The sequence below is a fragment of the Balaenoptera musculus genome, chromosome 5 (genome assembly GCF_009873245.2).
Source record: "Balaenoptera musculus isolate JJ_BM4_2016_0621 chromosome 5, mBalMus1.pri.v3, whole genome shotgun sequence".
NCBI classification, from domain to species: Eukaryota; Metazoa; Chordata; class Mammalia; order Artiodactyla; family Balaenopteridae; genus Balaenoptera; species Balaenoptera musculus.
The window spans coordinates 135,353,775-135,379,277 of record NC_045789.1 but is presented as its reverse complement, the minus strand read 5'-3'; positions in this window follow the sequence as shown (position 1 = coordinate 135,379,277).

The following is a 25,503-nucleotide window of genomic DNA, read 5'->3' as shown; positions in this document are numbered from 1 at the left end:
CTGGTGCCAACCAGGTCATAATTCCCTAACATCACTTCAAGACCTTCCTGGTTATTTCCCTTGCCTCCTAGTATTTGTGGATCGGTACCTAAGAGATTTACTGATGATTTATCTCCTCTTTTAGGTTTTTGTTTGCTTAGATCCAAACCACAGGTGGTAACTTAGACGGCCTGAGGATATCTGGAATTGTGTGAAATGGGAGCTTTGTTCTGCTTGGTAGGGAGTGCTGGAATGTTCTATCACAAGCGTTGTCACAGAGGGCCATGTCTGGAATTGCTTTATAGAGAAGAATTCTGCTAGCCTTTGTAAATCAAATACCATCTACCTAATTTCCCTGAGAGCTTCTAGATGGGGAGAGTTGGATTATCAATTTTCAAAGTGGTTTATCCTTTAAAAAGAGGAACACACCTGTAAGAAACTCATATTAATTTCGGTTGGAAGGGGATAGAAGACTTTTTTTCTTGTGTCATTTATTTTTCATTGGTACTATATTTGTGGGATCTGAGCCACACACACATATGCAGACGGACACCTATGTATATATAACGGAGAGACAGAGAGGAAGAGAAAAAAATTCCCTTTTGTTAATTCTCATGATATTGGCATTAAAACACTGAATGCTGCATTATCACGAGAACTTCAGCTGTCCCGATTTACATTAGTGGCATCTGTTTCTGGTGTCAGACAAGAGAAAGCTGTACAGAATTATTTTTTTCTGGTCTTTTTAGCTTTCTTTAAACAGTTTCTATGATTCCACATGGAGAGAGGTTTTGTGGCTGTGTATGACATTAGAAAAGTAGTCTTGTTAGGAAAAGTAACCTTGTCCTTAAATTGAGTATAATTCAGGAATTTCCCCATTATTTAAAATTACAGTGCCGTGAAGGGCACTCATAATTCTCTATTCTGTTGCTTTACTCTGTAAAGCGTGTGTGGCTGGGTTCTTTCAGGGCTGTTCTAGTTGAGGTCTGTGAAGCTGATCCCACCTCATATCGTGATGGTGGATGAAAGACTTTCTGCCTGTGGGTAGGGAATGCTTGTTAATGCCGCCGCCCCACGCCCCCCCCCACCGTGCTATTACCCCCCCCCCCCATTCACTGCTGAGGGTGCATTGACCATAAGACACTGCGGTGTCTACTTTTCCATTGTTCCCTCACCTGTAAAATAAAGGAGTTCAATGAGTCACCCAGTCCTAAAATCAAATTTAAAATGGGCTTCTATTGCAGTTGGAGGGCTTTGGGTAGCTATAAGGAAGAACTTCCTGATGCTGAGGATATCAAATTTCTTGAATGGTTGTATAATCACATTCTCAACAGACCTTAAGAAATATTTTAATTTCTGTCAGATACCTGAAGGCAGAGGAAAGAACCATTTGACATCAGGTCCGTAACTCAGTTCTGTAGTAAGGGAAACCACAACAGGTAATACCACTTCGTAATTTCTGATAATGGTACATGGATTTCTGCCCAATATTAATGTTCTATTGATTCAAAAATGTTCCTGGAATCCAGTGAAATGAATCCAAGCTGATAGACAGGATGACTAAGTAAATAATAGCGAAGCAGTAACCAAAAATGTCAAGAGAAAAAATTATGGGGAAAAAATCCTTAATGAAGAACGTATGTTTAATATCAGAGGTAAATAATAAAAAGTCAAATTAACTTACTTAAAAAATCCATTTTTGAAAAGGAACAAAAATTACAAAAAAAGGAGAAAAAGTAGAATTAAAACCTGATCTTTGAACAAGAGACACCATGGGGTCAGATTTGAGGGCACAAAGGGAAAAAATAGTATTAATATTATTTCTTTCAAGACATTAGTAAGTGAAGTCATAGGCAAATGTGATCTGTATGTCCAAAAGGTCCACATGACTTATCTGGCACCAGGGTTAAAAATAATACATATATGCCTGTTGGAATTACCAACAAGTAGAGTGCAGTAGCAGAAACAACGTTTGTCACTCATCTCCAGCATTTTATATATTCCACCAATCCTTACCAATGGGATTTATGAAGTATTATAAAGAATTTAATTATCCTATTATAATAGTATATACACTCTGAAATTAGGAATATGCTTCAGGCGTTGACTGAAAATGCATAGGCTGATGGCTTTTAACAAGCATGGAAGACAAGATTCAAAAGCAAAACAGACTCCTAAGTGTTGAGCTATGGCTTCGTCTCAAAACGCCTGCTCACAGATTTTTTTTTTTTAAAGCTGGGAGAAAAGTACTGATTTACCATTTCTGTAAGGGGCATAATTTATCTGCACTGATTAAAATGATCAAGTATGCAGTGACAGCTCCTTACATTCCAGGTAAATGCTTCCTTTGTGCTTTTCAGACAAGAATTTCTGACACGATGTGGGAAAAGCTGAAGAAGTCAGTCTTTGGGGTGTGTTTTTATCCAGGAGGTGGCTTGAGATGCATTAATGGCAAACCACAGTAAATTATTTATCAGATAATAGGTGTGATAATTGTTCTTATTTATCATCAGTATAACTTGCCTTGTTCTCCTGTCATGCTTTCAATCAAACCCTCCCCAAAGATTTGCAGGTTAAAATACACAGCCAAAAGGTCATTCCAACAGTTTTTACTCATAATGGCGCACTGATTATCTCCTAATTGAAAAATGTAAACTAGGGGCTCTGTAAGCAATGCGAGTGACCCTTGCATTTCTAGCTCAATGAGGAGAGTCATTCTGTACCTCATTCCTCCTGCCACAAGGAACAGCACAATTTTCAGTACTTTTGATGGTCTCCTGAATTAATTGGAAATAACTACTTTGTTTTCCATGGAGAAGGGGAGAAACCCACATACCCAAATTTGCCGAAAAAGTACGGATGTAGAGTACCACTGTCTACTGTCCTGATGGCAGCTAATCCGTTGAAGTTTAATTGTAGTTATCCACCAGGTCTGGAGTTGGAGAGGAATACTGATTATTGCTACGTGCATTTCCATAGGCAAGACTGTGTCTTGAGCCTGTTGCAAAGTTTCAAGGAAATTTATTTCTACCGGCAGCTGTAATGGATCTTTGGTCATGGACTATTTCTGGACTTGGTGCAGTGGGAGAAAATAATTCCAACTTACCCATGCAGAATTTCTCAAAAGGTTGCCAGGGTTTGCAAAAGGGGACTGACACACTCTCAAGCACCCCACACTCTTTTTATCAGAGGCACCTGTGGTCCAGATGGCCCTGGGTTATTTTACTATGGTTTACCTCTTCACCCAGAAACCCATACGCAGCTAGGCAACCCAGTAAGCGTTTCCCAACTTCCTTAACAAGAGCAGTGACTGCTACAAGCAAAGAAGTCTACACACTTCTCTGTGTCTCACCCCTTCCCCCCTTCACTCCCCTCTCCTCCTTTCTTCTCCCCTCACTTGTTTTGGGTGTGACCCCAAGGTCGTAGCTCAGATAGGACCCTCTCCTAATGCTCCATTTCCCTCTGGCGTGCATCCTGTCACACAGCTCACAGCCTCTTTCGGGCGTGTTGCTTCGTTGTGACCCTACCAACCTTGTCTAATTCACGTGTCTATTCCTTCCTGGTCAGTCTGCTTCTCCTGTACAATCTGGGGATTTTCACGTATATTTGGGTTGGATCACGGCCTTTCCGAAGTTGCTCAGCAACCTTCACAGCTCCCATCTACAGACCTCCTGCTGATACCCTAAGCCACGCCCTTCTACACCCACTTGCTCTGTTCTTGTTATCTGGGCTCCAGCTCCCCTTGCCTCTTACCGTGTTTTCACATCTTTGCACAGCTCTCTTCAGATCGTTTGTATTGTTTCTCTTATTCCCAATCTTGCCCTCATCCTTGGAAACTATTTATTCCTTCTTTTCTAATGTTCCACAGGGGTGAGCTGGATTTACCTCTACTTCCTCAACTAAGTTAGTGTAAGAGCCTTGATCCTTCTGCTTTACCTCTTGTGGAATTTAGACACTATTAGTGTCAAGTGCCATGGCAGAGGCCACTTTCTGACTCTCAGTAAACTGGCCAGGGAGCCTATTTTCCAAAAGGGTCTTGATAGTTATGTCTGTGATTTTATCAGTTCATTGAGAAATTGCCCTGCCCCATCTAGGAAATAGAAGTTTTTTTGTGCACTGGGTAGTGATGAAATATCCCTAGGGTGCCTTACGGAGCTCTTCTAGTCCTGGGACTGATGGAGATTCAGTGACTCTGACCTTGTGTACAAGGCAAGCAGTTGTTTTGGTGATCAGATTCTTTGAACCCCCAACTCAGGACACATGGATGAACAATAGAACAGAATATCTGAAATCTTGAAAAATCTAGGATGTCATATTAGTTATTTATTGCTGTGTAACAAACTACTCCAAAACTTAGTGGCTTAAAACAACAAACATTTATTATCTCATACAGTTTTTGTGGGTCAGGAATTTGGGTGCAGTTTAGCTGGGTGGCACTGGCTCAGGGTCTTTCAAGGGGATGAAGTCAAGATGCTGGCTGAGGTTACAGTTATCTGAAGGCCTGACTTGGCACTTCTAAGAGGACTCGCTGACATGGCGGTAGGCAGAAGGACTCTTTTCTTCACCACATAGGTTTCTCCACAGGGCTGCTTGAGTGTTCTCACAATATGGCAGCTGGCTTCCCCCAGGGCAAGTGATCCCAAAACAGCAAGTTAGAAGCTGTAATGTCTTGTGACCTAGCCTTGGAGGTTGCACTTCATTATTTCCATAGTATCCCATTGGTTACACAAATCACCCTTATTTATTGTGGGATGGGACCACCCAAGGGCAGGATACCAGGAGGCAGGGATTTTATTGGGGACCATCTTGGAAGCTGGCTACCACAAATGTGTAGAATCGTTTTTTGTGTCTTATTCTGCCCTTGTTATCCTTCCAACCATGTTTAGAAGATTATGAAGAGCACTGTACCTTGCTCAGCTCAGCTAGAAGACAGACACTGGGGCATATTATGTCCTTTGAGCGCGTGAATCAGAAAACAAAGGACTCCAACAACCATCATGGTTAAAACAAAGTGTTTTAATTCCTTCTCTCTTTTGTTCTCTCTTCCACCAAACTTGGTGCTTCCCAGTGTATACTTCCCAGAGTACTAGTCCTGTGAAGTACTCTACCAAAAATTATTTTGCAATCAAATTCATAGATTCACAATTTTCATGAAGACTCTGAGAATTCTTGCAATAGAGATACTTATTTCACTGTTTAACCCAGCATTTCTCAAGTTTATTTGTCCATAGGTTTTGAAATTTTGTCATACCTGAAAATGTCCGCTAAACCTAGTGTTCTTTAAAATATACATTTTGAAACACTGGTCTGCAGAGTTAGATGTCCATAACCAATATTATTCCAGAAAAGATTTAAGATGCTTGTAATACAAAAGCAGTACGTTGAACCTACCTGGAATTGTATAGTTGAGTAGTCCCATTAGATTGAGCCCTTGAAGGCCAATCTTATATCCACAACACCTAACTCAGTACCTGAAACTGTTGGTTTGCTGGGGAATCCTCCTTTGACTATCCCCTTTACTGTGCTCTAAGAGCGTGCGCTTTGATGTTTCTTTACCCCTGTATGAAATCTCTATTGAAAACTGGCCCTCAAAGTCTTTCAAAGAGTGTTAACCTCCTTCCCCCAGGAGGAGAAAATTTTCTCCACCTACATATAAACTCCAAGAAGCATTGCACTGCTGAGATTAAGGATCTCTTAGCTGGTGTATTTTATGGCTGAATTGTTTGTCTTGGTATGTAAGCCTCTGGGGCATAACCATTTCTCCTATGAGTCTGGTATAGCACTCCGCACACTTTCAGCGCTCAACCCAAAGTAAATCGTCATCATAATAGTCATAAACATAAATCAAGGGAGCATAGTTCAACTTATTTATAGCCTTACAGGAGAAGCACAATAGAGAAAATGCAGTTATTTTCCATCATATTATCCTATATCATTTCCAAGCAAAATGTCGTGTTGTCCACTAGTGTGTAACCAGGTAATGAAGGATTCTGGCGTAACCTGCAAATTCCATCAGGCCAGAGTTAAATGATGTGAGGCTAGAAGCTCATGTTTTCTAAGTTTCTATAATTAAAATCTGAATTTCTAGGGCTTATTAAGGTAATATTTAACATATAATTATCTTGACATTTTAAAAGGGAAAAGTGTTTAAGACAAATTATGTAGTAATATTTAATCACAAAAATCTACTAGTTCTGTTCATTTCTTCAAAGGTCTGTTCTCTGATTTCTAAGGTGAAAGCTTAAAACTTAATAAAGATTTTAATGTAATGTTTAATCTAATGGATAATAGTGGATTAGTTAGTGGGTTATCCCTCCCATATAATATACAGGGTGCTTTTACTGCACTGAAATCCGGGCCAGCCTTACAGTTGGGCTTGTTATTCCATATGACTGAATATCAAACTATAGTAGCCACGTTTTCCACTTTTTTTTTTAACTTGAGAGATTTGGAAAACACACCTACACACACATGCACACCCTGTCCCCCATACTCACCCCCCTCATAAATGTGAAAATAACAATCCCAAATGTATCCACCATCAAGCAAGGTACTTGAACATTTTGATAGACTTCTTTTCAGGCTTTATCCTAAGCATCCACTTTAAAAAATATCTGAGTAACACATGACTGTATTTTCCTTTTCTGTTTTTTATGAAGGCATTTTATTTTATTTTATTTTTTTTAGATGGTGAGTTCCATATATTTTTTAATTAATTAATTAATTAATTTATTTTTGGCTGTGTTGGGTCTTCGTTTCTGTGAGGGCTTTCGCTAGTTGCGGCAAGTGGGGGCCACTCTTCACCGTGGTGCGCGGGCCTCTCACTATCGTGGCCTCTCTTGTTGTGGAGTACAGGCTCCAGACGCACAGGCTCAGTAGTTGTGGCTCACGGGCCCAGCTGCTCCGCGGCATGTGGGATCTTCCCAGACCAGGGCTCGAACCCGTGTCCCCTGCATTAGGCAGATTCTCAGCCACTGCGCCACCAGGGAAGCCCCCTATGAAGACATTTTAGATAAAGCTGAAGTCCTCTTCAATGACCATCTAAATCTTGCCCTCTCTCTTGTTAGTGGCACTCCCTTTTTGGTGGTATTCATAATCATGAGTTTGGTTTGTATTCTTCCAGATGATTGTTTTTTTGTGCTAACGTACATATCTATGTATTTCTATGAAATATGTAGTATTGTTTTGTAACATGAAAAGCATTATATTTACATTGTATTTTATGTATTTTTATGTGAGTTACTTTAAAACAAAACCATCAATGGCGATGTACACACACATTCATACTCTAGTTTATTCATTTTATCTACTATATAATATTCCACCTCTTAAAAATACATTTTATTTAACAGTTCCATGATTTCTATTGCAGTGAACACCTTTGCATATACTAGAGTGTTTTTTTTAGCATTTAAAAAATTTATTTATTTATTTTTGGCTGCTTTGGGTCTTTGTTGCTGCTCCTGTGCTTTCTCTAGTTGTGGCGAGCGGGGGCTACTCTTTGTTGTGGTGCATGGGCTTCTCATTGCGGTGGCTTCTCTTGTTGTGGAACACAGGCTCTAGGCGCATGGGCTTCAGTAGTTGTGGCTCACGGGCTCTAGAGCGCAGGCTCAGTAGTTGTGGTGCACAGGCTTAGTTGCTCTGCGGCATGTGGGATCTTCCCGGACCAGGGCTCAAACCCATGTCGCCTGCATTGGCAGGTGGATTCTTAACCACTGCGACACCAGGGAAATCTGCCCCCCCCCTCAACTTTTTTTTGTTTAATTAGTAGATATCTAGAAGTTTAACATCTGGGTCATGGGTATGAACATTTTAAATTTTAACAGGTGGTGCAAAGTGAATGTTCTAATTGACCAAGTCACCACTGGTAAATAGACCCCTCTGTCTATAAAACCTTGTCAATGCATGGTATTCTCAAATGTTAACATTTCTTCTTATCTGATCACTGTAAAATATCACTAGTGATTTAATTTGTATTTCCCTGGTTGTTAGTGAGGGCAAATTTATTGTCCTATGTTTCTTGGCCATTTGTATTTCCTCTTCAATGAATTGCCTAGTATATTCTTTATTTTCCTACTGGATCATCTTTTTCTTATTAACTTTTAGCAGTTCTTTTTATATTCTGGATATAAATATTTTGTCTTTCATATTTGTTTTGAATATCTTTCACAATCTGGTTCTTGTCTTTGAACTTTGTTTAGGCGTCTTTTGTTTAAAAGTAGTTTAAAATTTTCAGGTAATCGACTTTATTTATATGTTCTTTTATGGTTTTTACTTTTTTTAATTCTAGGAAGACAGATTTAGTTCCTTTTTTGTTCTCTAGTACAATGGGTATGCAGTAATTCTGGATCTTAGCTTGATCAGATGTGAAATCAATGTAGAGTTGAAACTCAGTCGATACTGGTCCTAATGGACTTAATCAATGGAGAATCTCAGAAATATCTAATACGTGTACCTCATTTTAACAAAGTGAAGGTACCATTTTCTTTTCTCATCAGTGATTTTATGCCTGAGCTTATTATATTTAGCAGTTGGATTCTCCTCCTTTGATTTTCAACATTGTCTAATTAGACATTTGGCAGTCTCCACCGAATGGCTTTCTCATTCTGTCACAAAAATTTTAACAGCAGTTATTAAGTGAAACAAGAGAAAGCTGTGTTCACCAAGATATACTCCAAATTCAAGGGAAAATGGGTGTCAGAACTGGAATTAACATGGTTATGTCACATGAGAAAAATCTCTCTTGGACTTTCCTGCTTTATGTACACCTGGCCCCCTCTGTTCACACATTAAATTTCCTGTGTCCCAAACACCTTACAGCACATTTATCCTTGTCTGTTCATTGGCTTATGTTCAGAGTAAGGTATCAAGTAGTGAGACTTTTAGAAGTTTGACAAGGTCTAAATTGACTGCTGCCCCAAATTTTAGCAATGGAGATAGAATACAGAATCCTGGTGAGATGGACAGACTCCTGGCATACCACTGTACCCTGGGGCCAGCCTTCAGATTTGTTATACATGCTAATTTAAGAACATGTGGTGGATAGTGACCGCTTTGATAGTTTTAAGCTTATTTTAGATATTGTTGGATTGACAGGGTGGCATCAAAAACATCTTTTTCAAATGGTCATGAAGAACCTAGGGGCAAGACGGGAATAAAGATGCAGACCTACTAGAGAATGGAGTTGAAGACACGGGGAGGGGGAAGGGTAAGCTGGGACAAAGTGAGAGAGTGGTAGTGTATATATGGACATATATACACTACCAAATGTAAAATAGATAGCTAGTGGGAAGCAGTTGCATAGCACAGGGAGATCAGCTCAGTGCTTTGTGACCAGCTAGAAGGGTGGGATAGGGAGGGTGGGAGGGAGGGAGACGCAAGAGGGAAGAGATATGGGGATATATGTATATGTATAACTGATTCACTTTGTTATAAAGCAGAAACTAACACACCATTGTAAAACAATTATACTCCAATAAAAATGTTAAAAAAACAAAACAAAACAAAAAACCCCCAACTTTTTCTAAAAAAATTATTTAGTTATTTTATTTTTGGCTGTGTTGGGTCTTTGCTGCTGCGCGCGGGCTTTCTCTAGTTGTGGCAAGCGGGAGCTACTCTTTTTTGCAGCACGTGGGCTTCTCATTGCGGTGGCTTCTCTTGTTGCGGAGCACGGGCTCTAGGCATGCGGGCTTTAGTAGCTGTGGCACACGGGCTCAGTAGTTGTGGCTCACGGGCTCTAGAGCGCAGGCTCAGTAGTTGTGGCGCACGGGCTTAGTTGCTCCGCGGCATGTGGGATCTTCCCAGACCAGGGCTCGAACCCGTGTTCCCTGCATTGGCAGGCGGATTCTTAACCACTGCGCCACCAGGGAAGCCCAAAAACATCTTTTTCAAGGAAAGTTTAAATGTAGTTATATGGCTAATATTATATAGGATGTTCTTAATGAAGAGCTTTCGTATGTCTTACATTGTTTAATCCTTACAACAAACCTGATAGGTATTATTTTTAGGTTTTATTTTTTAATAACAGATTTTTCAAGAGTAATTCAAATAACATTCAATTACCTTTTGAAGTGTTCAGTTCAGTGGTTTTTAGTATGCTCATGGAGTGGGGAAACTGTCATGACAATCAATTTTAGAATATTTTCGTTACCCCTCCCCAAATTCCCATACCCATTAGCGGTCACTTCGTCATGTCTCTACCCCCCAACTCTAGACAACCATTAATCTACTTTCTGCCTCTATAGATTTGCCTTTTATGGACATTTCATATATATGGAACCATTAATACATAGCCTTTTGTGACTGGCTTCTTTCACTTAGTAATATAATCTTTTCAAGGTTCATCCATATTGTAACGTGTATTAATACTTTATTCTTTATTAATGCTGAATAATATTCCATTGTATGGATATACCACATATTTTTGTGGGAGATTTTAAAAATTGAAGTACAGTTGCTGTACAATATTATATAAGTTATAGGTGTACAATATAGTGATTCACAATTTTTAAAGGTTATATTCCATTTGTAGTTATTATAAAATATTGGCTATGTTCCTGTGCTGTATAATATATCCTTGTAGCTTATTTATTTTATACATAGTAGCTTGTGCCTTTTAATCCCCTACCCTGATTTTGTGCCTCCCCCCTTCCTCTCCCCACTGGTAACCACTAATTTGTTGCCTATATCTGTGAGTCTGTTTCTGTTTTGTTATATTCACTAGTTTGTTTTATTTTTAAAATTCCACATATAAGTGATAACATACAGTATTTGTCTTTCTCTGACTTATTTCACTTAGCATAATACCCTCCAGGTCCAGCCATGTTGTTACAAATGGCAAAACTCATTCTTTTTTTTTTTTTTAATAAATTTATTTATTTTATTTATTTATTTTTGGTTGTGTTGGGTCTTCATTGCTCTGCGGGGGCTTTCTCTAGTTGTGGCGAGTGGGGGCTACTCTTTGTTGTGGTATGCAGCTTCTCAGTGCGGTGGCTTCTCTTGTTGTGGAGCATGGGCTCTAGGTGCACAGGCTTCAGTAGTTGTGGCTCGTGGGCTCTAGAGCCCAGGCTCAGTAGTCGTGCCGCATGGGCTTAGTTGCACCATGGCATGTGGGATCTTCCTGGACCAGGACTCGAACCCTTGTCCCCTGCATTGGCAGGCAGATTCTTAACCACTGCACTACCAGGGAAGTCTGGTAGTTCTATTTTTGGTCTTTTGAGAAACCTCCATGCTGTTTTCCATAATGGTTGCTCCAATTTACACTCCCATCAACAGTGTGTAAGGTTCCCTTTTCTCCACATCTTTGCCAACATTTGTTATTTGTAGATTTTTTGATGATAGCCATTCTGACAGGTGTGAGGTGGTATCTTGTTGTGGTTGTGGTTTTGATTTGCATTTCCCTGATGACTAGTGATGTTGAACATCTTTTCCTGTGCCTGTGGTCATCTGTATATCTTCTTTGGAGAAATGTCTATTCAGGTCTTCTGCCCATTTTTTAATCAGGTTGTTTGCGTTTTTGATATTGAGTTGTATGAGCTGTTTATATATTTTGGCTATCACCCCCTTATTAGTTATATCATTTGCAAATATTTTCTTCCATTCAGTAGGTTGTCTTTTCATTTTGTTGATAGTTTCCTTTGCTGTTCAAAAACTTTTAAGTTTAATTAGGTCCAGTCTTTATTTTTGCTTTTGTTTCCTTTGCCTTAGGAGACAGATCCTAAAAAATGTTGCTATAATTTATGTCAAAGAGTGTTCTGCTTATGTTTTCTTCTAGGAGCTTTATGATGTCATGTCTTATATTTAGGTCTTTAATACATTTTGAGTTTATTTTTGTATATGGTGTGAGAAAATGTTATAATTTTATTCTTTTACATGTAGCTGTCCAGTTTTCCCAGCACCACTTATTGAAGAGACTTTTTCTCCATTGTATATTCTTGCCTCCTTTGTTATGAATTAACTGACTATAAGTGCATGGATTTATTTCTGAGCTCTCTATTCTGTTCCATTGATCTGTGTATCTGTTTTTGTGCCAGTACAATATTGTTTTGATTACTGTAGTTTGTAGTATAGTCTGAAGCCAGGGAACATAATACCTCCAGCTTTGTTCTTTTTTCTCAAGATTGTTTTGGCTGTTTGGGGTCTTTTGTGGTTCTGCATAAACTTTAGGATGATTTTTTCTAGTTATGTGAAAAATGGCATGGATATTTTGGTAGGGATTACATTAAATATGTAGATTTCTTTAGGTAGTATGGACATTTTAACAATATTAATTCTTCTAATTCATGAGTACTGATATTTTTCCATTTCTTTGTATCAGCTTCAATATCCTTCATTAGTGTTTTATAATTTTCAGAGTATAAGTCTTTTACCTCCTTGGTTAAGTTTATTCCTAGGTTTTTTATTCTTTTGATGCAATTATAAATTTGTATGTATGTGTGTATGTATGTATTTTGGCTGCACTGCACAGCATGCAGGATCTTAGTTCCCTGACCAGGGATCGAACCCATGCCCCATGCAGTGGGAGCATGGAGTCTTAACCACTGGACCACCAGGGAAGTCCTGATACAATTTTAAACAGGAGTGTTTTCTTGCTTTCTATTTCCAATAGTCGATTATCAGCGTATAGAAAAGCAACAGATTTCTGTATATTAATCTTATATCCAGCAAATTTACTGAATCATTTATTAGTTCTAATAGTTTTTGGGTGGAGACTTTAGGGTTTTCTATATAGTGCACGATGTCACCTGAAAATTCAGTTTTACTTCTTCCCTTCCAATTTGGATACCTTTTATTTCTTTTTCTTGCCTGATTGCTGTGGCTAGGGCCTCCAATGCTATGTTGAATAAAAGTGGTGAGAGTGGACATCCTTGTCTTGTTCTTGATCTTACAGGAAATATTTTCAGCTTTTCACCATTGAGTATGATGTTAGCTCTTGGTTTGTCATAAATGGACTTTATTATGTTATGTTCCCTGTATACCAACTTTGATGAGAGTTTTTTATCATGAATGGTTGTTGAATTTTGTCAAATACTTTCTCAGCATTTATTTAGATGATCATGTGATTTTTCTATCCTTCATTTTGTTAATGTGGTGTACTACATTGATTGATTTGCAGATATTGAACCATCCTTGCATCCCTGGAATAAATCCCACTAGATCATGGTGTATGATCCTTTTTATATATTGTTGAATTTGATTTGCTAATATTTTGTTGAGGATTTTTGCATCTATATTCATTAGAGATATTGGCCTGTGATTTTCTTTTTTTGTGTTGTCTTCTTCTAGTTTTGGTATCAGGGTAACTGTGGCCTCACTGAAGGAATTTGGGTGTTCCCTCCACTTCAATATTTTTGGCATAGTTTGAGAAGGATAGGTATTATCTCTTTTTTATATGTTTGGTAGAATTCCCCTGTGAAGCTGTTCAGTCCTGGACTCTTTTTGCTGTGAGTTTTTTAAATTACAAATTCAATTTCACTACTAGTGGTTTGTCTGTTCAGATTGTCTGTTTCTTCCTTATTAAGTCTTGGAAGATTGTGTGTTTCTAGAAATTTATCCATTTCTTTTAGTTTGTTCAACTTTTTGCGTATAACTGTTCGTAATATTGTCTTATGATTTTTTGTGTCTCTGTGATATCAGTTGTTATTTCTCCTCTTTCATTTATTATTTTGTTTATTGATATGCCACATTTTGTTTATCCATTAATCAGTTGATGAAAATTTGGGTTTTCCCCACTCTGATAGGTATTATTACCCTCATTTGGTAAATGAGGAAACAGCCTCAAAATGCTCAAGTGATTTATTCATGGTCATATAGCCAGCCATTGCCAGAACTATAAATTAAATCCATTGCACATTTCACAATATAAGAATATCTCTTTTCATATTCTTTCACTTTCTCCTTGTTTTCTCTTAAAATTAAGGACAACCTGATATTTATGTTTAGAGGTATTGCTATTAATTTGATTTCTTTGCTGTTAAGTCATTTTCATCAATCTCCCTGGGTAGGGACTAAGTTCTTGGGCACCATGAGTGTAACAAACTTTATACACATCTACAGACTCAACACAGACATTCCCCAAAGAGTTAATACTTTGGAATCCCACTCGTAATTGTCATGCCAACCTGTTAACTTTTGATAGTTTGGTAGTTGATGACAGTTAAAAAATTCCTGGCTGACATGTTAGTTATCATTTGAAAGTATGGAGGAGTAAAATGTCTTGAAATTTTTCCTAGTTCCAAATTTAACAGATTTAGAGAGCCCTGCTTCCTTGTTCAATACGTTACATGTGTAAGAATGTCTTAAATGTAAAAACAAACTTGATGCTAATGGTGAACAATAAAGTTTGTAATTCCATACTTACTTTAAGATGACTTCATAACTGGTATTGAGCATAGTTATAATGGAATTATTGAAATTGAATCTGGACAATGCAATAAAAATCTCTCATATATGGAAGAAAACATCAATTAATTTAAACGACTCTCCTTGGGACGACTCTCATCATGCTGTGCCATATACATTATTAATGTTCAGATGAATTGGCCAAAACATTTGATGTTCAGCAATATTCCTTGAAACTAATGATTTTTGTTATCTGGTTGTAGGGCAAGTAGGAGAAAGTGGATACATAGTCTTAAATGTTGTAGGGACTTTACATCAGCTCATTTTCAAGCCTCTGTATTTATGGTTGGAGAAACGAAGTCCTAAAGAGATGAAGGTCTTATTTAAAGTCACAGAGTGAACGCCAGTCTTCTTATGCTTTGCCTGACTAACAACTATCTTTAAAACTCAGCAGACTGGAAAATAGTAAGCAGGTTCCTTAAAAAATTAAAAATAGAACTGTAACATGATCCAGCAATTTTACTTCTGGGTATTTACTTGAAGAAAACAAAACTACTAATTCAAAAAGATGTATGCACCCAATGTTGTAGCATTATTTACAATATCCAAGATATGGAAGCAACCTAAGTGTCCATCAGATGAATGGATAAAGCAGATGTGGTTTACACATACAATGGAATGTTACTCAGCCAAAAAAGAATGGCATCTTGCTGTTTGCAACAATATGAATGGATCTAGAGGGTATTATGCTAAGTGAAATAAGTCAGACAGAGAAGGACAAATATAATTTCACTTATATGTAGAATCTAAAAAACAAAACAAACAAAACAAAAACATACCATCAATACAGAGAACAAATGGGTGGTAGCCAGAGGTGAGGTGAGGGAGTGTGGGTATAACAGGTGGAGGGGATTCAGAAGTACAAACCTCAGGTTATAAAATAAGTCATGGGGATGTAATACACAGCATAAGGAACACGGTCAATTATATTGTAATTGCTTTGTCTGGAGACAGATAATTATTAGACTTATTGTGGTTATTTCACAAGGTATGCAAATGTCAAATCACTATGTAGTACACTTGAAACTAACACAGTATTGTATTTCAACTGTATTTCAATTAAAAAAAGACTAGCAGATGCCTCTGGCAGGGCACATCCCTGACATCCTTCCTCAGTGCTCCTTTGATTTTCCAAAATTTCCGAGAATATTGTAATTATTTGTTATGGGAACTTGGTTAAATGTGAGTTTGGCTGTCTTGTCTATGTATTCCCAATGTCCAGATCACACCTGAGAACACAATAGATGCTCTATAAATATTCATGTTTCTGTGATACTCTATCCAATGTCCTTTCATGTTTTTCTATCTCATGGTCCAGGCTAGAGTTTTTCTATGTTTTTAGTGATGGGACAGTTTCCTCCCTGCTAACATCTTACAGAAAACGCCAATGTGTAAGACAGATAACAGAAGAGCTGGCTTGGCTGAAGCAGGAGCCAGGGAACCAGATGCCTGGCTTTTTGGTCTTCCCTCTCATGGCTCTGCAACAGGGGTTGGGGGTGAAGAAGACATGTCTCAGAGGGGTGCCAAAGCTCCAGGAATCACAGCTGAAAACCCGCCATTCCAGATGCTCAAAGAGAACTAGAATTAAGATCATAACTAGGAATAGCTATTGCATATTCATTAGTTCATGTCCTGTCTGAGAAAGGTAATCATCTGTTAGCTTACACAAAACGCTAAGACTCTAAATTTTGCAGGAAGCTATATGTTCATTCAGTTCACTCACCAATCATGTAATGAGCACCTACTATCTACTGGGCTCTATTTTAATAGCTATGGATCCAAAAGAGTGAGCAAACAGACCAAAATATTTTCTTTCTTGGAGCTGACATTCTGATAGAGGAAGATAGACAATTAAAAAAGACATAGGGCTTCCCTGGTGGCACAGTGGTTAAGAATCCTCCTGACAGTGCAGGAGGTTCGAGCCCTGGTCCGGGAAGATCCCATATGCCGTGGAGCCACTAAGCCCATGTGCCACAACTACTGAGCCTGTGCTCTGGAGCCTGTGAGCCACAGCTACTGAACCCATGCGCCTGGAGCCTGTGCTCCACAACAAGAGAAGCCACCGCAACGAGAAGCCCGTGCACCGCAATGAAGAGGAGCCCCTGCTCGCCGCAACTGGAGAAAGCCTGCACGCAGCAAGGAAGACACAGCACAGACAAAAGTAAAATAAATAAAAATAAATAAATTTAAAAAAAGAGATATAATTACACAGTATGTTGGATGGTGATGGTGATAGGTTTATAGAGAAACAGTGTTGAAGGGATATAAGGTGTGTGTGTGTGTGTGTGTGTGTGTGAGTGTGTTTGTTGGGGTGTTGCAGTTAATGGGGTAGTAAGGGAGGTCTAAGTGACCTTTGCCTACAGACTTGAAGGAGGTGAGGGAAGGAGCCATAGGCTTTTTGGGAACAGTAAGTGTAAAGCCCTAAGTGAAAGTATGCCTGGCAATCTGTATATCTTCTTTGGGGAAATGTCTATTTAGGTCTTCTGCCCATTTTTGGATTGGGTTGTTTGTTTTTTTTGATATTGAACTGCATGAGTTGCTTGTATGTTTTGGAGATTAATCCTTTGTCAGTTGCTTCATTTGCAAATATTTTCTCCCATTCTGAGGGTTGTCTTTTCGTCTTGTTTATGGTTTCCTTTGCTGTGCAAAAGCTTTTAAGTTTCATTAGGTCCCATTTGTTTATTTTTGTTTTTATTTCCATTTCTCTAGGAGATGGGTCAAAAAGGATCTTGCTGTGATTTATGTCATAGAGTGTTCTGCCTATGTTTTCCTCTAAGAGTTTGATGGTGTCTCGCCTTACATTTAGGTCTTTAATCCATTTTGAGGTTTCTTTTGTGTATGGTGTTAGGGAGAAGATATACAGATTGCCAACAAACACAGGAAAGAATGCTCAACATCATTAATCATTAGAGAAATGCAAATCAAAACTACAGTGAGATATCATCTTACACCGGTCAGAATAGCCATCATCAAAAAATCTAGAAACAATAAATGCTGGAGAGGGTGTGGAGAAAAGGGAACCCTCTTGCACTGTTGGTGGGAATGTAAATTGATACAGCCACTATGGAGAACAGTATGGAGGTTCCTTAAAAAACTAAAAATAGAACTACCATATGACCCAGCAATCCCACTACTGGGCATATACCCTGAGAAAACCATATTCAAAAAGAGTCATGTACCACAATGTTCATTGCAGCTCTATTTACAATAGCCAGGACATGGAAGCAACCTAAGTGTCCATCAACGGATGAATGGATAAAGAAGATGTGGCACATATATACAATGTAATATTACTCAGCCATAAAAAGGAACGAAACTGAGTTATTTGTAGTGAGGTTGATGGACCTAGAGACTGTCATACAGAGTGAAGTAAGTTAGAAAGAGAAAAACAAATACCGTATGCTAACACATATATATGGAGTCTAATAAAAAAAAAGAAAAAGAAAAGAAAATGGTCAGAAGAACCTAGGGGCAAGACGGGAATAAAGATGCAGACCTACTAGAGAATGGACTTGAGGATATGGGGAGGGGGAAGGGTAAGCTGGGACAAAGTGAGAGAGTGGCATGGACATATATATACACTATCAAACGTAAAATAGATAGCTAGTGGGAAGCAGCCTCATAGCACAGGGAGATCAGCTCGGTGCTTTGTGACCATCTAGAGGCGTGGGATAGAGAGGGTGGGAGGGAGGGAGATGCAAGAGGGAAGAGATATGGGTATATATGTATATGTATAACTGATTCACTTTGTTATAAAGCAGAAACTGACATAACATTGTAAAGCAATTATACTCTAATAAAGATGTTAAAAAAACAAACAAAAAAAAGAAAGTATGCCTGGTATGTGTAAAGGGGGTTTCTTTCTTCCATCTCCTTTACGTGAGAGTCCTTAGATTACAAAGAGCCATAGAAGAATTTTGATCAAGGAAATGATTTGGTTGAATTTCTTTAGTTCAGTTCCTATAATTAGGCAATAGATAGGAAAGTACTTTCATGATGAATGATCTAAGAATAACTTGCCTGCTATCCTGGAATTAAATTGTCTTTGGCCAATTATGTTGACTCACATATATACTGATTTGAGATGTAAATGAATTCCCTTCCCATTTGTCTCCCTATTCCTGTGCAGATGGGAAGAGTTAAGAACCTTCTTTCTTAGGGGGTCTTTAAAATAGGCCAGAATCTCCTGAAGGCAGATCAGACTCCCAAGTCTCATTACTACCCAAAGAATCTTTACAATAGACTGCGCCTCTCCAGGGGATCTCAAATTCTATTAACCAGGAGGAAGTTCTTTGGTGCTGTCATCCCTTCAGTTTTCCCTGGATCAGATGCAGAGAAGATACCGGGGCGTCATAGACCTTAAGGGGTGTGGGAGACCTGTGCTGCATCATTTAGACCGTAAGCAGCATCATCAGGGTGATGACGAAGGAAACGAGTCCTGAGAGGTTGCTGTGTGATTCCATGACCACCTTTGCTACAGACCGTATTTTCTAAAATACCTCACTAGTTTCTTTCAAGGGAGGTTGTTATCTGCTACTCTAAACAACTTGCTTTGTAGCCAAGTCGCTTGTGGAGAGGACAGGTTATGAGGCTTCTGGAACAGGCTGGTGATGGTGGTGACAGAATCGCAACCAAGGGCCTTTAAGAGCTGTTCACACTTTAGATTTTGTTTGAAGCCCAATCCTGGCCCCATGGAGTATAGTGTTTATGTTTTATTTAATGATAGCCCGATACTGAAAAATGGATGTTGTGTAACTTTCTAGTGGGAGGTTGGGGAAGGGAGTCAAAATGATAGTGCAGAAGGGAGTTTGACGTGGGGGAGATCTACCCTGCCCTATCATTACCAAGTTCCTACTCTTCAATTGTTGTCACCTGTTTAAATGCCTGTCCTGTGGCTCCCCTGAGGACCAAGCTTCAGTACATACTTGTTACTACTGGGGAGCTGTTGCTAGTGGTGTTTTTGGGGGGCGGGATAAGGAGATAGATGGGAGAAGAAACGTGATGTGTCATAAAAAATGACCCCATGTTTTTACAAATACACCATCCCTTATGCAAGAGATGAATTCTTTTTGTTTAAGATATTCCACATGAGCTTTTTTTTTTTTAAACATCTTTATTGGAGTATAATTGCTTTACAATGGTGTGTTAGTTTCTGCTGTATAACAGAGTGAATCAGTTATGCATATACATATATCCCCATGTATCTTGCCTCTTGCGTCTCCCTCCCACCCTCCCTATCCCACCCCTCTAGGTGGTCACAAAGCACCGAGCTGATCTCCCTATGCTATGCTGCTGCTTCCCACTAGCTATCTATTTTACATTTGGTAGTGTATATATGTCCACGCCACTCTCTCACTTCATCCCAGCTTACCCTTCCCACTCCCCGTGTCCTCTAGTCCATTCTCTACGTCTGCGTCTTTATTCCTGTCCTGCCCCTAGGTTCTTCAGAACCATTTTTTTTTTTAGATTCCATATATATGTGTTAGCGTATGGTATTTGTTTTTCTCTTTCTGACTTACTTCACTCTGTATGACAGACTCTAGGTCCATCCACCTCACTACAAATAACTCAATTTCGTTCCCTTTTATGGCTGAGTAATATTCCATTTTATACATGTGCCACATCTTCTTTATCCATTCATCTGTCGATGGACACTTAGGTTGCTTTCATGTCCTGGCTATTGTAAATAGAGCTGCAATGAACATTGTGGTACATGACTCTTTTTGAATTATGGTTTTCTCAGGGTATATGCCCAGTAGTGGGATTGCTGGGTCGTATGGTAGTTCTATTTTTAGTTTTTTAAGGAACCTCCATACTGTTCTCCATAGTGGCTGTATCAATTTACATTCCCACCAACAGTGTATGAGGGTTCCCTTTTCTCCACACCCTCTCCAGCATTTATCGTTTGTAGATTTTTTGATGATGGCCATTCTGACTGTTGTGAGGTGATACCTCATTGTAGTTTTGATTTGCATTTCTGTAGTAATTCCACATAAGCTTTTTATTGAAGGAACTCTATGGTAAATTATTTTTTAAATAGAGTTTTTTTTCTAATTAAAGTATTTTGTAAAACTGGATTTTCATAGTGCAGCTTTCGTGAAAGTGGGAAGCAACTGTAAGACACCTTGTTAGATGTCACTTGAACTCGGCTTAGGGATGTGAAAAGTCCCTAGCTGTAGATACCAGAGAGATCAGATTTGAATCTTGGATCCACCATTTGCAAGCTCTGTGACTGGATAAATCACTTCACTTCTGAGTCTTCAGTTGATTCATGTGCAGAAATGGAGGTAATGATTCTTCTCATGCTGGGTTGTTGTGATGTAAAGTCTCTGACACACGATAGAGGCTCAACAAATGTTACTTATCCTGCTCTTTCTCCGTTGGCGCGTGAGCACACCCATTTAGGCCAAACTGAAAGCATCATCTTCGTTTATCAGAGAAATTGGCCAGTGATGGTACAGAAACCATTTCTTCCTCACACTAATTTTTAGTGCTTTCCTTGGATTTTGGTGATTTATCCTCAAGTCGGAAATCACCTGTGTTAATTTTCTTTTTTTAAAAAAAATTATTTATTTTTGGCTGCATTGGGTCTTTGTTGCTGCGTGCTGGCTGTCTCTAGTTGCAGTAAGCGGGGGCTACTCTTCGTTGTGGTGTGCGGGCTTCTCATTGCGGTGGCTTCTCTTGTTGCGGAGCACGGGTTCTAGGTGCACGGGCTTCAGTAGTTGTGGCACGTGGGCTCAGTAGTTGTGGCGCACGGGCTTTGTTGCTCCGCGGCATGTGGGATCTTCCCGGACCAGGGCTCGAACCCGTGTTCCCTGCATTGGCAGGCGGATTCTTAATGACCGCGCCACCAGGGAAGTCCCCACCTTGGCCTTTAGTGTTGGGTTTTTGGCTCTCCATGGAACATATCTGTATGCTAAACATCTGAGAATACTCTGTGTTTGTATTTTTTATCAGGGCAAATGACAACATAGTGATTTCATTTTGCTGCAGGAGCTATAATGATCAAATAGGTGGATTCTCTGCTGAACTTGCTTCCATATTTTCTAGCATGGTTTCTTCATTGGTCAGTAGAATGAGGTTGCTATATTTCTCACTATCTGTGGAAAGGGCTGTAGAAGAGAACTAATTCCTCCTGCTCTAGTAATTCTCTAATATCATTTTGTGACCAGTGGCCTGATTTCTGTACTATTGTTCTCGAACTTGTATCCCTAAATTAGAATTGTCTTTCCAAAGAGTTACCTGGGAAGGCTTACCGTTAACTCCAGTGATTCCATGAATGCTGATGTGTGATTGTTCGAACCGTTTCTGGGCCTTCCCTTTGGAAACTGCCTTCAGAGGCAAAACCCTAGTCACAAAGAAAAGAGTTTGCTCATATCAGGGACTTTAAAATCTAAGAACAACAGTATTGATCCCTTTGAAAATCAACACTGAATGTATAAACTGTGATTTGTTTGCTAAAAAAATCAGCCTCATTACTTTATGGTCACAGCTGACAAGGATAGAAAAGAATATTTATAGGGACTTCCCTGGCGGTCCAGTGGTTAAGACTCTCTGCTTCCACTGCAGGGGGCACGGGTTCCATCCCTGGTCAGGGAACTAAGATCCCGCATGCCGTGCAGCGCAGCCAAAAAATAAAATAAAACAGGCCTATTTGTTCTCTCATAGTAAAAAAGCAATATAAAGTAAAAAAAAAAAAATTAAAAAAAAGATTATTTGTAATAACATCTTAGCACAGCTACAGTCAACAGGTCATGCTAGAAATCCAGAGTGTCAGCTTTTCCCTGATCATCAGCAGTGTGTCCTTTTCTAGTCATTATGTCATTCATTGGTACTTGTTTTGCTTCCTCCTTGATTTAAAAAAGAATTTTTTTTTTCTGTTAAGTCTTTCTCCCATGATCCCTGAACTTGCAGTCTCACTTGTTTCGGGGAAGCTTTTATATCCCCAGTTCCAGGCATATTCTTTGATGGTTCAAAGCCCTCTGTTTGCTTTTCTCTTTTTCTAGCCAAGACCATCTTTACTTCGCACTCCTGAAGCCATACTTGCCCAGCCATGATTCTTCTATCAGGGGAAACTGCTAATCACTTTTGCCTTCCTGTGATATGCCCTGGGTTTGTTCCCACGCTCCTGCAGTTTTGTGTTTGAAATCTGAACTCATAGTAAGAAAGGACGTGTGTAACGGGGTTAAGATTGTCTAGTAGCCTTTTACATGTTATATTGGGGTGTGTGTGTGTGTGTGTGTGTGTGTGTGTGTGTGTGTGTGTCTTCTCTTTTCTGGGTTCTTTTTACATATGTACCGCTGGTCAAGTTTCTACTAATTACGAAGGCTAAATAAAGCCTCCTTTTCAGAGGGAGATTATTTTGGTAGGGCAGGATTTAAGAGTTTGGTAGCATGCAGCATTTGCAAGAAAAAGGAAACTCAAAGTCCAGAAGATTGATAAGTGACCCAGTCAACCCGAGCCCCTGGACACCGCACTTACTTTTTTGCTTCAATAAAGTCTGCTTCAAAGCAATCTCAATCCTTCATCAAAGAGATTTCCAGAGCACTCCCAATGGGTTAACATAAATCTTACTGTTGTCAATTTTTTTTTTTTCCCTTCCAAGTTGCCTTTCAAACAAAAAATCAGTCCCGTGTCTCCACTTCTTTACATCTTTTATCCTCGGGCTGCTACCACTGGCTGTATGGATTACATATTAGCAGTTAAGAATATTCCACAAAGTCCCGGCTTGTTCTCACTCTGCCATGGTTACAGTCACCGATGGCGATGAAAGGAATTTGAAAGGCACGGCCAGGCAATCCTGCACGGGCTCAGCACAGACCCTCTCTGTGGCTTATCACGCCGAGGGTGTTCTTTGGACCAGCCATCAGTCGTGTTTGAAACTTACCCCTGATTCCTGAGATATGAACCCCTTTGATAGAAGTTAACAATACAGCGCATGCAGCATGGGCTAAGGAAAATATTTTTGACTTCGAGTTAAAGAAATGCTTTGCTCCAGCTCCGATTTTTACACTTTCTTAGGGTCTCCCTTCTCTTGGGCAGCCTCCGTGGCCCCCTGCCAGCTAAGTCAAGTTCAAGCACCCACGGATGCTTCAGTGGCTGCCATAACAGGCAAAAAGAGGCTCCTGGAGGGAGACGGACAGGAATAAAGAAGAACAGAGAAAGAGATGGAGCGGAGAGAGGAGAGCGAAGACGAGAAAAGAAGAGCATATGGAGTTGAAGGCAGAAGTGACTGGGAAAGAGCCAAGTCCTGAGGGAGCTGGAGGTGTAGACAGAGCGCTCAGTGTCAAGGTCAGGGGCATCTAGAGAGAGGAAGAAATGCCGTGCGCCCAGATGTCTGTGTGCTTTACAATGCACAAGTATAAAGGAGCCATTCTGGGAAATGTTCTTGGGAGCTGGAGGTTCACTTGTTACTCAGACCCCACCCTGTGTGATTCCTCTGTTGTTTTTAAAACCTAGGCTTTGCTTTAAAATATTTGAATTTTTATCCCTGCTTCAGGGTAACAGGGCAGATCACTCCTCTTTGCTGATGGGGGTTTAGCTCTGAGCCCTGGGGCTAATATTTAAACAACAAAGAAGCCAAAGGAGCCCTCACAGCAATCAGGCAGATTTCATTTTCAGTTACTTCTAGCAGAAAGAGAAGAGGGGAGTCGTCTGCAAAATTATTGGGCCCAGGACCCCCATCCCATGGAGCATTATTTTGAATGGACGGGACACTGATTGCTCAGTGCTGTGGGAAAGATGTTCATCAACTGAACAACGTCCAAAGCAAGTGCCACCTGCATCCCTGTGTTGAGGGTTGAAGATTGGAATTAAAATGTCGCCCTTTCTTTTATCTTCAGCAGCACTTTGGAGGTACTTCCCTGGAGGGTTGATTTGTTCCTTCTTTCACTGGGTTGGAATAATTCCATTAAAAGTCTGTAGCTAACTCAAGTAAAACACTCTACCAAGTGAGTGGCATTTGGCAAACTTGTTCCCTTTTCTTGATTATTCTGGTCTATTGATCTGTGTCTCTGGAGAAATTCTGGAAACTTCCAAGATGTTTTTTGGAGTTTAAAATATTATCTCCCTGGTGATAAACTTGAATCAGAGACTAATAAGATGAATTCCTTCCTTGCCTTGGTGATCCTAGCTCTTTCTTCACACCCATCAATCCTCCCGCTCTTAGAGAACTCAGAAACGAAGGAGTATATTTGTCACCAGTGGGTAACAAGGCAACAGAAAAATTCAGATTGGTCAGACAGAAATAAATGCCTTTGCAGGAAAAGTAAAGGCACACAGTTGGTTGTAGGAAATTGGAAAGAAAGAATTTTACATGAAATGGTGGAAGGAGAAAACTCATGCTGTTAAAAACCACAGAATTATTGTTATCCTATGGTAAATGGTAAATTCCATGAGGTCTGGATCCAAATAATCTGCCACTGGGAACAAGGAAAAAAATAGAAGTGTTTTTCTTTGTATTTTACTTAGAAAACATCCTGATTGGCATTTGAATTCCTAGAGTACATGAGGAAAGAATGCAGTAAGCTTTTTCAGAGAGTCCACTTTCTTCTGGAGAGAAGATAGCAGAAAAATGAATGATGGGTCACTTCTAATTTATAATGATGGTTTCATCTCTCCCAGGTATTACTTTAGTTCTTGGATGATCGGTTCTCCCCACCTGAATCCTGATTGCTTTTTGAAGATGAGAAAGGTCACAGAGGCTATACAGTCCATTTCTAGTCTTTTGCAACTTACACACTGCTTTTAATACTAGTTTAAAATTCTTTGGATAATGGAGATTCCAGTTTGTTTTAAATATTACCTTTACTCCATGGCTTGATTAACAAACACTCATAAACAAAACTGATTAATTCCTATCGCTTTTTAAGTTGTTGTTTGTGTTGAAACCCACACTTCAGCTAAGTTATTTTGAACATAACTAGAGGCTAACTTTATTGGAATAAACGAAACAGCCAACATGAGAAATACTGCCAATGTGTATATGTCTTACATAACGAGAAACATGGTGCTTAACAAGAAACACATAATATGTCTTATAATATTGAAGTGAATTATCTCTTTGTGCTTGCTCTCAGATTTGGCACTGTTTTGTTTTCTAACTTATGCTGTAGTTTTAGGTAT